The sequence below is a fragment of the Prionailurus bengalensis genome, chromosome X, assembly GCF_016509475.1.
Source record: "Prionailurus bengalensis isolate Pbe53 chromosome X, Fcat_Pben_1.1_paternal_pri, whole genome shotgun sequence".
NCBI classification, from domain to species: domain Eukaryota; kingdom Metazoa; phylum Chordata; class Mammalia; order Carnivora; family Felidae; genus Prionailurus; species Prionailurus bengalensis.
This window is the reverse complement of record NC_057361.1, coordinates 24447610-24468993: the sequence shown is the minus strand read 5'-3', so window position 1 is coordinate 24468993 and position 21384 is coordinate 24447610. Positions and strand designations below refer to the sequence as shown.

The window sequence follows — 21384 nt, the reverse complement described above, 5'->3', positions numbered from 1 at the left end:
TAGCATTTTCTGAACTTATTTGATCAAACAACCCTTTTCTTTTTCCTTCAGAATATTTCATAGAACTAATCTTCAAAAAATGCATTGGAATGTAAGTGTGGGACTAGACTGTATTAACAACTAAAATGGGAAAAGGGATATGGACAGTGAAGACAAGTTAAACACAATGTAAGTTAACTCATAGATTCAGGTAACCACTGTGTAAGAACACTTAAAGAATATCAAAACTTCTTTTGCTCAATATGATAGTCCTTATTATAAATTAGGCATAAATTTTATGAAGAGAAGCAAAGTTATACAATCACAATTATTTCATAAATATTATATGCTATACTCAGCTATTGGTATTTTTGTTGCACAACTCAGTTAAACAAAACCATCTTCTACTCTAATCTCTTTAAAAGAGGTAAGAGTTGACATTTTACATCATGTTCTCTATTTACCAACGATTTTTATAGATTTAAAAGTGTATGAAATAATATAAAGGATAAGAGAGCCATATGGTAAAGATTAATTTAAATAATTTTATTGCATCTGTTAAATTCAGATAAATAAAACCTTTATCTTAGTGAGTAAAATTAGCTATTGAGTCTCTGATGTGTAGATCAAGATCTACAAATGGACCTGCAAACTTCTTTCAGTAGATCCTGGAGTCACATACCACTGGCACTGGCCCTTCTCAGCCACTTCACCCCTTCTTGCTTTGCTGGGATTCCCTGTGGGGAAAAGAAGGTGCAGCCAGCAGGGTTACATTCTTGCTGAGTCGGTGTGTCTACATACTGTAAGTACCCTCCCCTTCACCACCCACAATATAATCTCAAACTGTCCTCAGAAACACGGGGGCCCTCCCCACATTGTAGTCTACCCACAGAGCCTTTCATTGGCTTAATGTGGAATCTTGCTTCCAAATACTCTATTAATAATAAATTGAAAGGTTAACTTTATAATCTCAGAATATGAAACACAAAGACTTTATAAAAATATTTTTACAGTTTAGTTTCCTTGGTAATTTTGCTGAAAATGAAATTTGCTCTTGGTCGAATATTCATTTGGTCCAATCCAATTAGAGTAACTTTTGTCACCCAGATCACCAGAAAGTGCCATTAACCCAAAGTCATGTTGGAGTACTGTATAATGGTCACTGTTATAAAGATAACTTCCCTACACCATGACTCTCCTAAGAGCTTTTTTGTTAAAATACATAATTGTAATATAATACACTTTAAAGGAATAATTCTAGTAATCCATGTACTGTGTATATTAACCTACTCCAAATATTCAATCCTTATTATTTTACAATTCAAGATAAAATTTGGAGGCAACAGTACTCTTTTACTTCAATTTAGAATCATTGTATATCTGAGTTGCATGGAAAAATCAGATAGTTATGTGTTTCACACCTTGAACAGGTAAGATGTAACTATCCCCAAAGAAGTTTCAAGTCTAAAGCATAAAGCAAAGTCCTGATAAAATCCTGTTTGTAGAAACTGAACCACTGAAATGTCTCAAGGAGATAGGTAGAATCATACACAAGAAGAGACAGGTGTGGAAAAAAAGATATCTATTCTTGGAGTACTGGCATGGAGTGCTCACCTATCTCTGTAGGTTCCAGAAAAATGGAGATGTCAAAGACATGGGAGGGTGACATAAACCATTTTTTAATCTAACAGCTTTTAAGTGGCCTCCCAAGTGTACTGGATGGTTGAATGGGATAAAAAATGCTAGTAATAACAGTGATTTGTATTGAGAATTGAAAACATGAGTCTAACCTGTCTTCCCATTTTGAGAATTCTGTTAAAATGCTTTGCAAAAGTTTAAGAGTAGAACATAAAGGTAATTTATCTACTGCCATTTTCCCATGCAAATTACTTGAATCTATTAACATATGAACTTTCAAAATATTAGTTCAGTTCTATAACTATTCTAGACAAAGCAGAGGAAAGGCCCCTACTATTGCCATTTGTATTTCCTAAGACCAATTTGATAGCAAAAGACCGTAGAATTTAAAAATAAGTGAGGCCATTGAAAGAGCTCTCTCGACAACATTCATCGAGCACTTTCTATGAGCTAGCCTCTGCTGCATGACCTTTATGTGAGCCAACTCTTTTCTTTTTTGTAAAGTTTTTTTTAAGTAATATCTACACCCAACATGGGGCTCAAACCCACAACCCTGAGACAGAGTCGCACGTTCTACCTACTGAGCCCTCCAGGCGCCCCATAACTCTTAAATTGTTAAACAAGCCTTTGATGTCAGTACTATTATTATCCTCATTTTAAAGATAAGAACATATTGATAATATATGGTAGAGCTGAAATATTTCAAGAATAAGAATATTAACAGAATTATATGCTCTTTTATTCAATAGAATTTAGAAAGTAACTACTGATAATGGTATGGCGAATAGTAAAGATTTATCATTGATAGCCTCTTGTCCAAAATGAGTGTATAACTGGTGTTAGGTGTGGAGTGAGGGTGGGACGTGGTATTGTGGGGCTTAAACCCAAATAGACATAAGATTTTAGAAAAGCAGACTATAGATAAATCAGCCGTCATAGCACCTGAGGATGTTACCTTTTTGTTGAGTCAACTTTGTTTTTCTCTTTGCTCCTATTCTCTGTTCCTTTCCACTGCTTCCTCCTCCAATATTATTACTATTGTTTTTTTTTGTTTTTATTCCCCAGGTATTTAAAACATTATTGAAAGTTTTAAAGTTCTCTGAAGCATCTCTTGAAATCCCCTGGGAGGAAAGCAATGCAAATTTCAAATGAAGAAAAGGAAGAAAATTGTAAAGTTTCACAGTTTATGAGCACTTCCCTGTGACCAATGCAGTTCTATATTCTTTAGCTCTGTATGCATTCTTCCACTGTGATTTATAGATATCTCTTTTATACACTACAATGGTTCAAACTACTTTACATTGAAATCCATTCCAATTTAAGTTAGATATTTTTCTAAAGTGGCAAAGGAATAAAGGCTTATGAAAAAATGCTCAACCACGAAGAAAAAATGCTTATACTATGTATAGAAAACCATGGAACTTTTTAATGTAAATTCTAGGAAGGAACAAATCAGTGAGTTTGATTTGATCTGTAAAAAGATCTAAGAACAAATCAACAATTTTTAAACATCTATAAAAAATTGGAGGTGATAACCAATAAAGCCTGTGAGAAGTCTACCTTATCAGAACCTTCTAATTTCATTTTATGAAAAAAAAACATGATGGGGCTGATAGACATCAGGAAAACATAAATGTAATCTGCCCAAGAGTCCACAGATATTTGTATCTGACATAAGGATCAACCATCCCAAGCTCCATATGTGAATCTGTCAAATTCCCTGGGGATGCTCCTTTGTCAAATAGTAAAAACAAGGGATTGGAGGAAGAAATGCACACAGGAGTTCAACTTTCCTAAAGATTTAAATCAGTAAAGGACCACTGATATATAAGACTTTAAACAGAATTCTTGCCATTATTACTATGATTATTATTTTAAGTATTTGGGATATTTTAAGCATAATCCACCTTGATGGCTGTTGGAAGAACAGCCGTTAATGACCTGGCTGGGGCCTCACAGTCAAATTTCTATCATTAAGAGGCGGTGTTTGTGTAACCCTGCTTTCTGTCTTTAATTTAGCAGATCTGAGTCTGATTATAGGGTGTGATTATTACCTTTTTCATATTGTCAATGTTTCAAATGTAGAAGATGGTTCATATCCTACAGAAATGGACACAGCTACAAATATGAGTGGTCTGCATTTAAGAGTTAAATGTGGACATCACCCCTAAACATACAGTGTCTGACCTTCAAGCTTCCCTGGCCTTGGAGAGGCTAGTTGAGCTCTTGACTTCATAGGGAAACTCAGCAGGACAAGGGCCTGTTGATAGCTTTTATCATTCAGTTGAGAACTTGGAAGCATGTTTATTATTTATAGGGCTGTTTCAAAATGCAGTTATACTTATTTTTTATTAATTGACTTTAGCAAATTAATGCATATGTTTATATGCACAATGGAGATAAGACATCTCAATTAAAAGAGTACATCCATTAAGCACTGGTTTTTAGAAAAAATGATGAAACTTTGGCTAAAAAGTATTTACTACACTGCACTAAGCCCTTTATGTAGATGATCTCTTTTCATCCCGGTGTCAACCCTATGAGTAGTTTCACTCATACATATTTAGGTGAAAAAACAGATACCAGGGTTTATGTGAAGTCTGTAAGTTCACAGAGCTAGAACAAAATCTTAAGCAACGGCCTCTAGGGCCTTCACCTTTAACTACAACTACTACTGTAATGTAGCTTAAGGAGGCTGGTATTCCAAACATTAAATATTTCTTACCTCAGATATCTAAGTATTTGTAGTTTATTACTCATAACTTATCAGTATTTTTGAAATATTAACACATATTGCCATATGGGTCATACATATTTTGCTATTGCCAGCCTTACATTTCATCTTCCATTTCCCAATATTATTGTAGAACCCACTTATATGGATGTGATCCCATCATTGAAAGTCATTGACTTTTAAAAAATTGATATTCTTATCAAGAGTACTAAATATTACTGATGCCAACTAGTAGTCTTATCATGAAAGAGAATAAGGTATAAGTGTAATTTGTCTATTTGAAAAAGCCTCATCAACATTTACATTGAGTAGTATTTTAATGAAATATCTGCTAAAAGTGGGAGTTGTGTGTATGTGTGTGTACTCTCTTTAGTTCCAGGAAAAATAAAAACTATTACAGATGGAACTGTGCAGTATTTTTGCCTCCAAATTTTTCCATTTGGTCAAATTTCAGAGCATTTGTTTTGTGGAAGTCTATTTCAAAATGTATTTGATATTTCTTTAAGGTAAGTATCTTCATCCAAGAAAACACAAACAACAAGCACAAGAGCCTAGGGTCTACCTTAGAACCTAGGACATATGGCCTGTACTTTCCATTCACTTTCAATGTGATCTTTTAGGAGAAACTTGCTTATGGATGCCCTTTGTGTTTCTTGCTGGTGAAGTTCTGCCTGCTCTATTTCAGTGATCACAGGATGAAGAAAAGATGAGAATGACCAAGAGAAAGTATGAGGAGCATACATTAGTAGCAGCTCAAAGTTTAGGAGCTAAAAAAAAAATTTCTGAGGACCTAACGCTTCTGTAATGTTCTGTGCCAGCCTATATTTAACTTGTGTTGAAAAGCCCATGTTCTCTGAGTTAAAATTAATCTGTCTCCATGGTGAGTTCCAATAGAACTGTGGCTGGTTAGCTCAGCGAGTTAGAGTATGGCAATGATAAAATCAGAGAAGGTCAGAAAACTGCCTTTTGTTTCTTGGCCCGAGGTGACTCCCTAGCTCCAGTCCTCATATATGGGTACTCCATAGACCTCACTGGAACTGGGCAGATAAGATAATGTGGATGGGTCAGCACAAGTCAGTCATCTTCCCTGGAGAAATAACTTAGATCTTCAACATACTAAAGGCACTTCAGTAGAGAGCTACCATCCAAAAGGAAAGAAAATACAGTACATTCTAATCCACTGCTTTTCTAAGTGAATTCAAGGACCATCTTTACCCACATTTCCACCGGTACTTTCTAAATGTGAACACGCAGATTCCCAGGCCTTGTGCAGACTGTCAGAACCAGGGTCCCTAGTATTTGGCTAAGGAATCAGCATATTGGAGTGTGCACAAAGGGGTTATTGTTTTCACCAAGACTTGAAAAATACTGATCTCATATGTCCCCTATTTCCCACTGGTGCCATGTTGCTGATTATTGAATTTAGTATAGAGGACAAGCAACGCAGGGCCCAAAGTCATGAGGATTATTTTCTAATTGCAGCTCAGACACTAATTAACTATGTCATTTTATTTAAGTCTAACCTTAAAATAAAAGCAACTTGAGCCATTTGCTAGACTGAATACGGGTTCTCTACTTACAGCTGGCTCTTCTTTCCCTTCTCTCCCAAATTCCACTCCAACACATTAAAGCATACAACAAATTCCCATTATTAACAGTGATACTCTCCATACACTTAAGAATCATAAATCTTGACTAGAATAGCCTCTGATCTTCCAAATTGATGATAAAAATACTAAGAGATTTGCCCAAGGTGTAGTTGATAGTGTAGAGAGAGTCAGAAAGAGTCATACTAAGATGTGCCACTTTGGCATGCAGATTATTTTGCACTGAAGACAAACAAGGCCCAAAAGACTCAGGAAGAAATTTTGACCTCCTCTCAACTGCTGCAAATGATTTGGATGGAAGACCTTCTCCAGGAAGGAAGCTACAACCATAGATAACTACATTATAATAGGAAGTAGGTGTGGTAGACAGGGAGGAATTTAGCAAAGGCTGTTTGCTAAACTTCTTCTCTGTGTCTCATTGTTTCTGTATGTCCCAGCAAACATTTTACCAAATATTTGCTCTTTTTCATCTTGTTGTGAATTGCTTTCCTTCCCTTGAGGTCACAGACTCCAACTCCTTTCTCCTTACTTCAGGATGACATATATGCCTCATTTTGCCTGGCTGTCTTGGGAATCTCATGTTTATGTGAATTCTCTGTACCTATGTTATTAAATTTTATTTTCTCCTGTTAATCTGTCTCATATCAATTTAATTCTTAGACCAGCCAGAAGAATCTTGAAGGGTACAATAATATTTTTTTTTCTCTCCAACAATAGTATTGGCATTAAAACAGGTATTGAGGTTTCCAGCTTCTGATTTTAACTAAATATAGTTCAATTTCCCACTCACTGAAGAGAAAAATGTCTATACTGACCATAAGAGATGGCTGTGAGATAGTATGTATTTTCATAGGTAAAAATATCCAACTTTCCTAGCTACTCCCCACCAGTGCTTAAAGCTTTTCCATCTCTGACTTTGCTCCAAAGTATTTGTCTCCTTGAAATACCTATCTTCCCCATTTGGGCACAACAAAATTCTCACAATCCTCAAAGCCTAATCTTTGGGTTTTACACACCTAATCACAATGTGGAGAGGGGGATTTCACATATACCACCAAGCAATTCTCATCCCTGGGGGGTCCTACAATTCAGCTTAGTTCTGACACTATCTGCCTGGAGATAGTGTCGGTTCCACAGGTGAAAGGTTCGGTATTACGAGACTGACTCCTCACAACTTCAGACACAGGTGACAAGTCCAGCTCATCACAGGTGCTTCGGCCCAACTGGGTATAAATCAGAGGTTCCAACAATTTCCTTCTTTGGCCCTTTTAATTTGCTTGAGCAGCTCACATAACTCAGAGAGACATTTCACTTACTAGATCATCTGTTTATTATAAAAGGATATAACTTAGGAACACCATAGGGAAGAGATGTGTAGGACATAACATGGGAAAAGGGTGCAGACCTGCCATGCTCTCTCCAGGAGCACCACTCTTCCCAAATCTCCATGTGCTCACCAACCCAGAAGCTTTCCAAACCTTTCATTTTGGGTACTTACGGAGGTTTCGTTACATAGCCATGATTGATTAAATCATTGGCCAATGGCAAGTGATTTTACCTCCAGCCGGCTTCCTTCCCTGGAGGTGGGAGGGGGGCAGGGACTGAAAGTTCTCTTTTTTTTTTTTAATTTTTTTTTCAACATTTTATTTTATTTTTGGGACAGAGAGAGACAGAGCATGAACGGGGGAGGGGCAGAGAGAGAGGGAGACACAGAATAGGAAACAGGCTCCAGGCTCTGAGCCATCAGCCCAGAGCCCGACGCGGGGCTCGAACTCATGGACCCCGAGATCGTGACCTGGCTGAAGTCGGACGCTTAACCGACTGCGCCACCCAGGCGCCCCTGAAAGTTCTAACCCTCTAATAACAGGTTTGGTTCTCCTGGTGACCAGCCTGCATCTTTAAGTGCCTTCCAAAAGTCACCTCATGAAAATACACCTTTATCACTTTCAACACTTAGGACATTCCAAGATCTTAGGAGCTCTGTGCCAGAAACAGGGAGGAAGACCTCATATATATTTCTTATTATAAATCACAATATCACACCTAACTAAAAGACTCCTTAATATTTCCCTTGCCCAGCTTCCAAGTTAAATTAAATTTATATGGGACTTCTTAGTGGTATTATCCTTAGACCCAGGCATAGAGGCCCTGCCCTATCCATTCCCTTTGGAGGATCTACTCTGGCCCTATTCCTACCAAGCCACTGCCCATGGGGCAAAGTGTCCAAAAGACTCAAGGAGGTGTGCGCACCAAAGGCCCTTGTCTCCTGCTTTCCAGACCATATGTATGGTATTCCAAAACTTAAAATGTCCTGCCCAGGAGGCCCTATGGGTCTCTCCTTTTGGTTGACTCCTTGAAGACAGACTCCCCAGTGCTTTTGTGTGTATCCCTATCCTTAAAGGAAGGTCAAGGTGCAGGAGTTTGTGAGGCAGGGTTTTAGGGAGGGTGGATGGAACTTGGATGTGAACAACATGTATATGAGGTCCATCAAAGTGAAGGAGACTGAGAAAAGCAGTGGGGGACCACATTTGGAGGGCCTCCTTTTGTTCCCTGGCCCTGACGCCACATACATCAGTACACCTTAAAGTACCAATGTTATGTGCCAATTTATAATTTAAAAAAAAGTGAGCCTACTTGTTAGGTTCTAGGGGTCAGCAAACTTTTTCTTACAGGGATAGATTTTAGGTTCTGCAAGTCATGCAATGTCTGTTACACCTCCTAAACTCTATGGTTGTAGCATGAAAGCAACCACAGATAATACAACTGGGTTCCAATAAAACTTTATTTACAAAAACTGGTGGTGGGCTGGATTTGGTCCCTGGGCTGTTGCCAACCACGGCATTTTCTGTGTTTCACTTCTCTGGCCTTTACCGCATTCTACCTCATGGTCTACAGTTATCTGCTCCCTCTCTCATCTCTACTCTGAGAAGTTTAGATGGATGGCCAAATTTAGCAGCTAACCAAATAGTATATAATTTGATACATAGAAAGGGAATTGAAACTCTGGGACACCCTTTGTGTTTTGACAAGAAGAGTACTCTTTGTGCTAACACAGCATTTAGCCCACGGTCACATTTTGTTTTTAAAGCAGTGCTAGGAAACTATGATTTACAGACTGGAGGTGGCATGTGATTGCCACTTGTAACTCTATTAACCATATTATAAATGTGTGTCATGATTTAGCCTTAAATATATCACATATTCTCCTTATGTTAGTGTCCTAGCAACATCTGGTTAGTAAGCAGCATTTTTTATTGTACTTTTATTAGTATAAAGACAAAAATAGGCTTTAAAAAGTGACCCTTTAATGGAGTAAATCGTAAACTCCCTCAGGGAAGAGACTATGCTTTATGCCTCTGTACCTTCAGCACCTAAGACACAGTGCCCACATATGGCAGAGCTTTCCTAGTGCTCTCTTGGAGAATTAGGAGAAAAAGCTGACCTGGTGGCAATTCAGCGGACTCCCTAAATTCTCAGCAACTGAACTTCACTTCCTCTGTAGCTAAGATGTTCAAACCCTAAGAGAATGATTTGTTTTTTTAATGTACTAAATCACTCTGATGAAAGATTGTGGGTAGGGGGTAGCCAACCTCTTCTCTTCTCCACAAAGAACTTAAAGAGCTCTGTGTGAGGGAGAACACTAACTCAGGCATGTTTCCACTGTCAGGAACAATCTGCAATAACATGAAGTGGTGATGGGGGAACTGATTTACCTTGTGTTAGGGCATGTTCTTGTCATCCTGTAGCATTGTTGAGGCACTAAGATATACAGGGCGTGCCCATTAGGCAGCATTTCTTTTTGAGCAGCGCACTCGTCCCTCTGCATCCTTGCTGCTCAATGTGAGGTCTTCAGAGCAGCAGTACTGGCATTGTGGTACCACCTGGGAGTTTGTGAGGAATGCAGAACCTTGGCTGTATCCCAGATCTACTGAATCAAAATCCCCTGGGTGATTTACAAGCAATTCAAGTTGGAGAAGCACTGATCTGTAGGACTATGGATTATTCACTTCTCTATCCCTGAGTAGAGCAAAGCAACACATGCAACAAGGTATGGTACTTTCCATTAGCATCAACTTCTTGCTAATACACCCATTAAGGTGAAGAATATTGGTGTTCTTTCATCTAGAACTACAAGTTACAAAATAATGCCTACTGCTAACAGTGCACTTTGCATGTATAATCTCCTTTACTAGAAAGTACTGACAAAGTCAATTCTGCACGGATTTACTTTCATGCCTTAGTCCTTATTGGCACTGGAATGCATTCACCTTCACTGCTGGCTATGGCAGCATGCCCAGGTTCACCACTCAAATGCCTACTGTAATGCAGGATCACCAGCAACAAGATGCTGGCAGCTGGCCAGACTCCAAGCCTTTCTTGTCACAAAGTTACCTGGATGGGCAAGGCATATGAGGGGAATGGGTAACAACAAGATGTCTCAGCAGCCTGCTGTACAGAAACTGAGAGAATGAAGTCAAGCAGAGGAGAAAAAACAGACATGGTAAAAAACGATTTTGAACACTATAACCAAGCCAAGTACTGTTGGAAAAAATCCTATCAGTGAGGAGTGTACAACAACCAAGGATGTGTTGACAGACCATAAAACTAACTGGAAGAGCTGCAAACAGCTTCCAACTCTGCACATTGAATTGGCACCCACAAGTGCAGGTTGTGCAAAAGCCACAAGTAAAGATTCATTCACTCAATCAAGTATTCATTGGGATCTGTTACTATGAGCCTTACATGCTCGGCTAATTTTTTTCAGAGAAAAACCAGGTCTTTATGACCTGGTTCTATTCTAGTAGGAGAAAGAGACAGATAAAGTAATTACAATAAAATAAGTCCTTTAGCAGGAACTTGCATTCTGATCATTGGAGATGACAGGGAATGGTGTTGGATAGCACATACTACTAGAGAAGTTGAGTCAGGCTTAACAGAGGAGATACTGGAGATGGGTATTGAAGGATGAGTAAAAGTTTTCCAGGTAAAAATTAGTGGGAAGGATATAGTACAGAGGGATATGTATGTGGGAGTGTGTGTGTGTGTGTGTGTGTGTGCGTGTCTATGTATTTAGCACAGTAAAAGAATATGCATGGTTAAAAGTCATTTTGACCAGAGTGTGAAACAAAGCTAAAAAAGAATTCTTAAACTAGATAGCAAAAAAAAAAAAAAAAAAAAAAAAAAAAAGAAAGAAAAAAAAAAATTCCTGTCAGGCTAAAGCATTTACAGTTAATCCTATAAGCACCAAGGACATATTGGAGGATTTTAAACAAAGAAACATCAGGATCAGGTATAAACTAAAAGACTGAGAAGATCGTTTTACATAGATAACAGTTGTTAGTAGTATCACCTACAGGTCAAAAAACAAAACCATGGATAACAACAACAGTGATCATGGGAACTTTTTGTGGAACTTGGAGATCTAGAAAGAAAAAAAGAGGGTAAAGGAAAAATGTATAATCAAATACGTCTCTCAAAGGGATATTGGATATTCCCGCATTCAAGCAGCTACTTTGTGCTAGCCACTCAATAGCTTTTCTTGAGGCAATAATAAAGGAAGCCTTGTTCATCATTGCAGCTGGCTAGATCCTGCCCAATTTACAATTTCCCCAAACTCAATCACTACATTTTTCCCCTTTCTACATTAAGGACTATTGCAATTTGCATGTTATATTAGATTCAAAATCTCAAATTAAAATATGTCACTTATTAGAGACATTCCCATCTCAATATCAGTCTGAAATTGGTACCGTCCATTACATGTAACTTTATTTCCTTCTTTAAAGAACAGGAAAAAAATCATCACTTACAGAAGTTACATCACTTATAGAACTTATATCATTTTTTCCCAAATCATTTAGCGTTTCCTCTACTTTCTTCATTAAAATGCACATCCTAAATTATGTCCATTTTTGGGCTTTTTAAATTTTGGTCTTAAAACTTGCCAATAAAACGAAAGTAAAATGTTCTTTTAAATGGGCTCTCTATCTCAAGTCATTTAGGCATTTAATTGTCCTAGTATGTTGAATTTTTGAATGACAATTAGAACGCAATATATGTAATTTGATTATCAGCTCTCTGCTTACAAAAGCTATGATTCAGCTGTACACATTATTGCAGCTACCCAAACCCCATGATTTGATAGTAGTACTGTTTTAATAAAGTAGGTCATGAAAAGCAATGATTACTCAATCTCTGAAGATTAAGGTAAGTGGTAAAGATTAAGGTAAGACATTTTCTCAAATACAGAAAACAGGAAATGAGAATATAATGATACCTATTTAGAATTTATTACAATCTAAATATCACTTCAAGTATAGTGGTCTTTTCAGAACTACCAGCAAAAATATTCTATATTTTGAGAGCCTCATTATTTCTGGTGGCTTGGCCATACACAAAGTGTTTGCTGAATTTAATGGTGCTTTTGATGTATACACAGCATCACTGGTCTCTATCAGCTCTGTATTACAAAATATAAAAGAACTAGACTTCAAATCAAAGAAGAGAATGTAGTCACTTGGAATCGAAGCGGATCATGTGACTACCACAGGTACTCACAATATAAAGCCAATCAACATAAATGTATTACATCTATAGTCAAAGCAATGTAGACAAAGCCTTAATGCTGTGTGCTTTGATCTGCTGCGGTAGGAAAGCAGAGACTTGACAGATCTATAGCATCTTGTACTTGTATAGACCTGTAGGCATCCGGGCCCACATCATACTCTCAGGAAAGAAACTTTGTCTACCAAGTAAAAGAATCAAATTTTGGAGATTAGAACCGTGCACACAAAAGCTTTATAGGAATACAAAGACCCCATGGAATTCTCTTCAGATAGTGTTGGTTCCTGTACAGATGGACTCTGCTATTTGCGTGGTGAACATAGCCATTAAATATTACTCACTCTCAGGATTTTAATAGAAGGATCACTATCTATATAAACATGGCTTTTTTCTCAACCCACTAGAGATTTTTGAACCCACCCACCAGTAACTATTCTGAAATAGTCAAACTCCAGCCACCCACAACCAGCAGAGGAGTAACAAAGTGAAGTAGGCATGAGTGGCAATAAAATGCTAGAAAAAGTGGTTCTTCTAAAATAGTTAGAAGAAAACTTACAATGTTTAGATTTAAGTGGCATCTAGACAATAATGTGAAGTTTGCCATTCTTCTCTTCTCCCCTCCTTCTGCCATTTCTCACCCTTTTTCTAGTGGTAAAAAAAAAATGATGAACTTTGGCAGGAAGAGGTGACTATCTGAACATATTAAGCTTGGAGATAGGAAATGAAGTTGTATGAAGAACACCCAAGAGAATGAAAGAATAAGCAAAAATGGCAGTAGATTTATTCACAATTCTCCTGTTTAGTGAATTCCAGAGTCAACATCCTTAAAGTATTTTTAGTGGAAGCAGAAATATATACAAATGTATCATTTACCCCTGACTTAATGTAAATCTCTGCATCTGTAGTCAGAGATCCACAGAATAAACTATGGGCACATTCTGTCATCTAGTTTAATTACACAAGGCTTGGCAGGCAGTAAAACATTTGTAAATTCTCTGGAAAAGACTAAGCTATATGAATGAAATATAGAAGAATGAATGTATTTTATTAGAATTTGAAACTGATGATTGGGAAAGAGACAAAATGAGAACATCCATTCAATAGTCAGAAATAATAGTTTTTGTTTTGACTTACAAAAGGCTTCCAGTTATAACTATTCCTCAATGTTTTCACAAATAAAGATAGAAAAATCAAGTATTTGTTTTCTATTGAAACCTACACACTAAAACCTACATTTGTGATACACATAAGAATACCTCATTAAAATTATTTTTTTCTATTTATGAAATGTGGGAAAGAAACAAAAATTTTAAATATGTTTAACAATTCAAACTCTCATGGGAATCTACAAAAATAAAATAAAAGAAAATTAGTTATTCACTAAAATGCATACTGGGAATATCATTTTTTGTCAGCTTCTTAACTCTTGGGGAGATCTCAGTAATCTTCTAAACCATCTTATTGCAATATTTTAAATTTTTCCCATGTTGGGGGGGACCTGGGTCAGCCAGTTAAGCATCTGAATCTTGATCTCACCCCAGGTCCTGATCTCACCTTTCATGAGATCAAGCCCCACGTCAGGCTCTGCACTGACAGCACAGAGCCTGCTTGGGATTCTCTCTCTCCCTCTCTCTCTCTCTGCCCTCCCCTTGTGCTCTCTCTCTCTCTCTCTCAAAAATAAATAAACTTTAAATTTTTCTCATGTTGGATAATATTTAATTGCCATCAAGCTTTTATTATATGTAGTTTAATTTGTATAAAGTAAAAAGATCAGTCTTAAATGATTTTACCCACACATCTGAGCTCTCAACTATTGCTGAATATTTGTATACCTTTCTTTGTCCTTTACTAGATGAACCCAATAAAATGGGATGTGATTGTCTATACCTAGAGAAGATATTCTCTTCCCATGATGCTCATTAGTGAATTTTTAGTGTACATCATGTAAGTTAACTACCATAAGACACTTAATAATAGCCAACATTTACTGAGCCACTAATGCGTGCCAGGCCGTGGGATTAAAATACTTTAACTGCATCACCTTATTTAAATCTTCACAATATTTATTTATTTAATAAAATTTCACCAAATTTACACTGTTCTTGGTACTTGGGACACCACAGTCAACTCAATGGTCAAAGATCCCTGCTCTTGTGAAGCTAAAATTGTAGTGATAACCAGTAAGTATAATAAAGAAGTAACTTTTAAAAAATGTTACAAGCTAGGAAGTGCCTAAAAAAATTAGAGTAAAAGCTGACAAGGAGATCAGGAGTGTAGAGGTGGGTGTGTTGCAATTTTAGAGGGTGTGATAAGGGTAGGTCTCATGGAGAAGATGACACATAAATGCCAAAATGACACGTAAAAGCCAAAAATGATAGAGGTGAGAAAGTTGGCCTGGAGACTTCTGGGAAATAATGCTCCAGATAAAGAGAACAGCCAATTCAAAGGTCCTAAAGCAAGAATCTACTTGTCGTGTTCAAAGAATAGCAAGGTGAGGATAGAGAGAAATAAGAAAGTTGGAAAAGCCTGGACAAGTAGGGGAAATGAAGCCAAAGAATTAATATAGGCCCCTGTCTCTAGACCATTAAAAGTATTCTGCTTTTACTCTGAGTAAAACCAGTAAGCTTTGCATCATCTGCATACCTTTTTCAAAGGACAACTTTAGCTGTTGTATGGAGAGCTGATCTTAGAGGGCAATGGGAGAGACACAGAGTCACTTAGGAGGTTACTGCAGCAATTTAGGAAAGAGATGATGGAGGCTCCGGCAAAGGTAATAGAATTAAACATGGTGAGAAGTGCTTAAATTCTGGATGCGCGTGAAGATAGTACCAACAAGGATTGATGACACACTGGATGTGGTATGTCAGAGAAGGATAGGAATGATGAATGACTCCAAGATTTTTGGCCTAAACAAATAGAGGGGTAAAACTTACATCAATTGAGATGGGACAACTGAGTAGAATAGACTGGGTAAGAAAAGATAAGTCCAGTTTTGGACAAGGTAAATGACAAATGTCAAGTAGATGGTGATGTCAGATAAGCAGTTGGACATATGTGTTTGGAGTTTAGGAGAGAGACCAAGGTGGGGGTATAAATGTAGTAAGTGGTGACAAAAATGGTATTTATAGCCATTTCATGCAAGTGGATGAAATCATGAAAGGGTGCAAATAGCCCGAGAAGACCACCATTTATTGTATATTGTTTATTGTATATTTTATCTACCACTGCACTATATGCTTCACAAATAATATTTTTACTTTTCCCAATAATCCTAAAGGTAGCCATTCTTTTCTCTTTAGAGACCTGGAAACCAAACTCTGAAACACTAAGTGACCTGTCAAAGGTTTCACAGCTAGCAAATGTTAAAGCTAAAATTGGAACTCAGACTTGTCTTGATCCTAATGTCAATTCAAGTATACCATGAGATCTTCTGCAATTCAGAGAGGATATAGTAATATCAAGAAGGAGAGTGAAGATGAAAATTCTATGTTTTTTTAAAAGCTTCCTCCTAGGCACAAAAATAGACACATAGACCAATGGAATAGAATAGAAGCCCCAGAACTAGACCCACAAAAGTATGGCCAACTAATTTTTGACAAAGCAGGAAAGAATATCCAATGGAAAAAAGACAGTCTCTTTAACAAATGGTGCTGGGACAACTGGACAGCAACATGCAGAAGGATGTAACTAGACCACTTTCTTACACCATTCACGAAAACAAACTCAAAATGGATAAAGGACCTGAATGTGAGACAGGAAACCATCAAAACCCTAGAGGAGAAAGCAGGAAAAGACCTCTCTGACCTCAGCCACAGCAATTTCTTACTTGACACATCCCCAAAGGTAGAGGAATTAAAAGCAAAAATGAACTATTGGGACCTCATGAAGATAAAAAGCTTCTGCACTGCAAAGGAAACAATCAATAAAACTAAAAGAAAACCAACGGAATGGGAAAAGATATTTGCAAATGACATATCGGACAAAGGGCTAGTATCCAAAATGTATAAAGAGCTCACCAAACTCCACACCCTAAAAACAAATAATACAGTGAAGAAATGGGCAGAAAACATGAATAGACACTTCTCTAAAGAAGATATCCAGATGGCCAACAGGCATAGGAAACGATGCTCAACGTCGCTCCTCATCAGGGAAATACAAATCAAAACCACACTCACATATCACCTCACGCCAGTCAGAGTGGCTAAAATGAACAAAACAGGAGACTATAGACGCTGGAGAGGATGTGGAGAAATGGGGACCCTCTTGCACTGTTGGTGGGAATGCAAATTGGTGCAGCCGCTCTGGAAAACAGTGTGGGGGTTCCTCAAAAAATTAAAAATAGACCTCCCCTATGACCCAGCAGTAGCACTGCTAGGAATTTACCCAAGGGATACAGGAGTACTGATGCACAGGGGCACTTGTACCCCAATGTTTATAGCAGCACTCTCAACAATAGCCAAATTATGGAAAGAGCCTAAATGTCCATCGACTGATGAATGGATGAAGAAATTGTGGTTTATATACACAATGCAGTACTACGTGGCAATGAGAAAGAATGAAATCTGGCCCTTTGTAGCAACGTGGATGGAACTGGAGAGTGTGATGCTAAGTGAAATAAGCCATACAGAGAAAGACAGATACCATATGGTTTCACTCTTATGTGGATCCTGAGAAACTTAACAGGAACCCATGGGGGAGGGGAAGGAAAAAAAAAAAAAGAGGTTAGAATGGGAGAGAGCCAAAGCATAAGAGACTGTTAAAAACTGAGAACAAACTGAGGGTTGATGGGGGGTGGGAGGGAGGAGAGGGTGGGTGATGGGTATTGAGGAGGGCACCTTTTGGGATGAGCACTGGGTGTTGTATGGAAATCAATTTGACAATAAATTTCATATATTAAAAAAAAAGCTTCCTCTTAATGAATAATTACATGTTGGGGAAAAGTGTAGAGAAGAAAGTTATGAAGCTGAAAAGTATGAGGAGTTTTATCACCTTGTAATTTTTAAAAAATACAGTAGCTATCTAAGTATAGATTCCAGTCCATTTCTGCTTCACTCACGTTAAAAATTACTGTCATATTAATGGTCCTAAAACATTGTTTTCAGCATTATTGAGGTAACCAAAACCTTTGGCTATAGGTTCTAAGCTTCCAGTGCAGCATTCAGGGTGTTTTATCAACCGACCTGGCATTTTAATGCATGTGTTGAAGCCTGTGTGAACCTGGCTTGTGAACCTGAGGGATGGAATAGACACAATCTTTACTATATAAATAATATTGCATCATGAACAAAATCTTTACAATGCAAACGCCATTATAGGTCCTCAGCTGGGTTTATTGTGTTGTTTCATCCAACTCCTTTTTCAATTTATCTTGCTGAGACCAGGATACCTTGGGAGACCCTTCTTTCTTTCCTCCTTTCCTCCCTCCCTCCTTTTCTCTGATCATTATTGAGTAATACTACATGCCATACATTCTCCTAGGCACCAGAGACATGTGGCGACCCAGTCAGATGAGGTCCCACCATCTAAGCCTTACATTCAAGGTGTAGTAAGTAGTGGAAGTGTAGAGGTGTAGATGTAGTACATGGTGACAAATATTCTATTTACACACACAGAAGTAAATTTTTTAATGGAGAATTTGAGGAGAAAAAAACACAGCTAGTGGTGACTGGGGAGCACATAATATTCTTACGAGAACAGTCTTCTCCATGGTGGGGAATTCTTAGCATTCAGAAATCAAAGTTATTTCAGTTCATGCATAGTGGTCAAAGAAATAGAGAGTTGATTAAATTGAGACAGAAGTATATCATAGGCAAAATCTGCACACTTTAAGTATTGTCAGGGGCCATGTAGTTGTGGGTTTAAGCTTATTAAATCAATGGCCAGTATCTTGGTCTATATAGCTATTTTTTGTTTGGACACTGAGGTTAGAACTCAATGCATTTTGTGCATTGTCCTAAGTTATCCCACACTTTAATATTCCCAACATAAAGTTGGAACAGGTCTTATACAAATAAGTTTACTTAGATACTATCCTTTGGTATTAAATCATTTCCACTTACCTTTTAAGATTCTCAAAAAGTAAATTTGTGCATATACAAATATATACTTTGGGTGCTGTAATTCTTCCTTTGAGTGGTAGTAACTTACTTATAATGGCTAGGTATATTTAAACTCTCCAACTTAACTAATGATTCCAGGGAAGTTAAACTGAACCTTCAATTTTCTTAATATCTTTCAGATCCAAAAATCTGGACTGAAGCCACATGATCAGGTTTTATCATATGTATTCTTTTTATACTTTTGTAATCGCAGTCATAGTAACATTAAAACAAATAATATGACTAATAAGATAGGACTAGCATGAATTCCAAAACTAATATAGGATAAGTTCATATCTACTAGGATTTGAATATTTACTTCCAGGAAATGGGGTGAGGCCAAGGAAGGTGCTTAGAGCAATAAACCACAACTTCTCTGATTATGATCTTAAGAAATTAAAGCTAATTTTCATATTGGGAACAGGAAATAGTATTTCCTTTCTTTTACTTACAAATACAGATGAAACTTAAATAACTTCTGATGCACAGTCTGTTTCAATAGGCATCACTCATCTCCCATACCACCCACATAGCTCTTGAGTAGGAAATTTAAAATCACATGACCTACCTACTTTAAGAAATGTGGTACTTTGTGTGGCAAAGATAAAATCAATTGACTCAACTCTATGAGGATAAAAGAAAAGCGTACTGTGCGCAAATAGCATGATGCAAACAATAAAAATAGAACAACTTATGAGCCTGGAGCCTTAAAGTTATACTGAATTAAAAAAAATAGTCAATAAATAGAGATGCTGAGAGGCTCTTAATAAGCTTAATAATATGTACTTGAAAGATAAAACATATACACCCATAAACACAACGGGAGTCAGTCTTGTAATGGAAAAGGAGTATCATCTTCACTGAATTCTTGGTCTTTGAAAAATATCATAAACTTTTTTAATTACCAAAGACATGCCAGGACCAGAGAAGAAATCGATCCAGTGTTTTAGAGCAGACTTAGTGGTGGGGTGAGAACTATTTGTTTCTTTTAAGACAGATTTTTTAAAAATACTTCATAGTTTACACATTTAATTACTTTGGCAATGAGTGAATTGCTCATTCCAGACTGGTGCTTGCATTTAGCATGGAGAAGGTACATAATCTGGGAGTATTTGTTGAACTGAATTGAGTTGATCATCTAGTCAAATGTCAAGTCAAGTGAGGAGAAAAATAGTCGAGATGGTTTTCATTAGAGTGAACACCAGGTAATGGATAATTATTTGGTTGTAGTAGAGAGATTTTATATGTCTGCAAGGAGGTGTACCAAGTTCATTCCTATTCAAATCTTCTGTGATTTAATGAATGGCTGTCCATTTAGACACAGCCACTACTTTAAAAAATTACTGGCGCAATGGTCTCAGTGTATTCAACTTGACTGAATATCTTCACAGGAAATAAAACACAGAAAGTGCTTCTAGCACCTCAGTAGGACTGAAGAAAGCACTTTAAAATTTAAACTAATAGCACATCCCTCGAATTTAGGACAGAAATTGATATTTTCATGTAAAATAAAAGTGAATAGTGTTATATGAATCTCCTCCTTTCAGTAAATATTGAGCTCTGGGATATATTATTTCTATAGTTTCAAATTCATTAATATTCTAAACTAGTCCCCCCAACTAGTCCAAATCACAGATTGGCTAATGCTAATGAAACACTGCTTTCATTATGTTTATTCTATACCAGTAAATCTACATTCAACTCATTCCACTACCACTCAGTTCATTGTGTCTTGCCTTCTGCCAGCTTTCACTATCCATCTACAGCCTTGTCTCATATAACCCAAACAATTGTCTTATTATCTTTGGAGTTCAGAGAACTTGGCCCCACACTACTCTGCTCCATTTCCTTGTCCTTTCCATGACCTCCCACCAACTCCTCCCCTTAACCTTGGAATCAAGCACATAAACCACTAAAGAAAAATAGGTCCTATGTAAACACTCCAGACCTGGATTTTCAACTCCTTCCTTTCTCTCTATGTAAAACAGACAGGAGATGCTCACTAAATATTGATGATCTGGTAACTTATAACAGGAGAAATTGTAATATGGATTCAACTACACAGGAGTAATTGTAATATGGATTCAACTGCATGCCTCAGAAAACTAGTTTCTAAAATTTAACTACATAGAGCAAAGCCTTGTACTCAATAATATTTAGTATCTTTACCCCTTTTAACAAATATTTAAGATTTCACAGTATTTCCTAGGTAACATTCTATGGCATTACTACAGCATGCCCCAAGAGGCAAAGGAATAAAATGTTCTTGCCAGAGCTTCCAAATGGCTTTCATTCCTCTCTTCATGGCCTATGTACCCATCCTGCAGCAGACACCTCACAGCTGAGTCCTTCACTTGGCTTTGCCCCGAGCTGCAGGAAACTGTCTTGTTCACAGTTATGCCATGTCCCATGGGGCAGCCCACAGCCAGTGACTGCTGGATGGGGGAAGACAAAGCACTGACCCTTGACTCACTTTTGGACAACTGTGGAAGACCCATAGGATATGCAGAGGCTTCCGTTGCAACCACACTGCAATCACTCTCTTCCTCTGCCTCAGAAGCAACGAAATGTTCTGTTTCTAGGGAACCCAACTGAACATAGATGTCTTCCCCACTAGACCATAAACTTTTGTCAGCAAGAACTGTCTTTAACATCTTCAGCCCATGTTAGGCACAATCCTTACAATAGACAGGACCCTCAAAGAGTTCTCTCATTCATTCACATGAAGGAGTTATTCAATTAAAATGCATATTGGAAGGAGTGA

The 21384-nt window shown here is 37.4% G+C and overlaps 1 long non-coding RNA gene across 1 annotated transcript in view; it reads right to left on the bottom strand.

Annotated features, from left to right (window-relative positions):
* Positions 1–504: 504 nt before the first annotated feature.
* LOC122477284 overlaps positions 505–21384 on the bottom strand; it is a 32061-nt gene continuing 11181 nt past the window's right edge. The window contains exon 2 of the long non-coding RNA XR_006295671.1: positions 505–716. This is a non-coding gene — a long non-coding RNA (uncharacterized LOC122477284). The remainder of the gene's footprint in view (positions 717–21384) is intronic.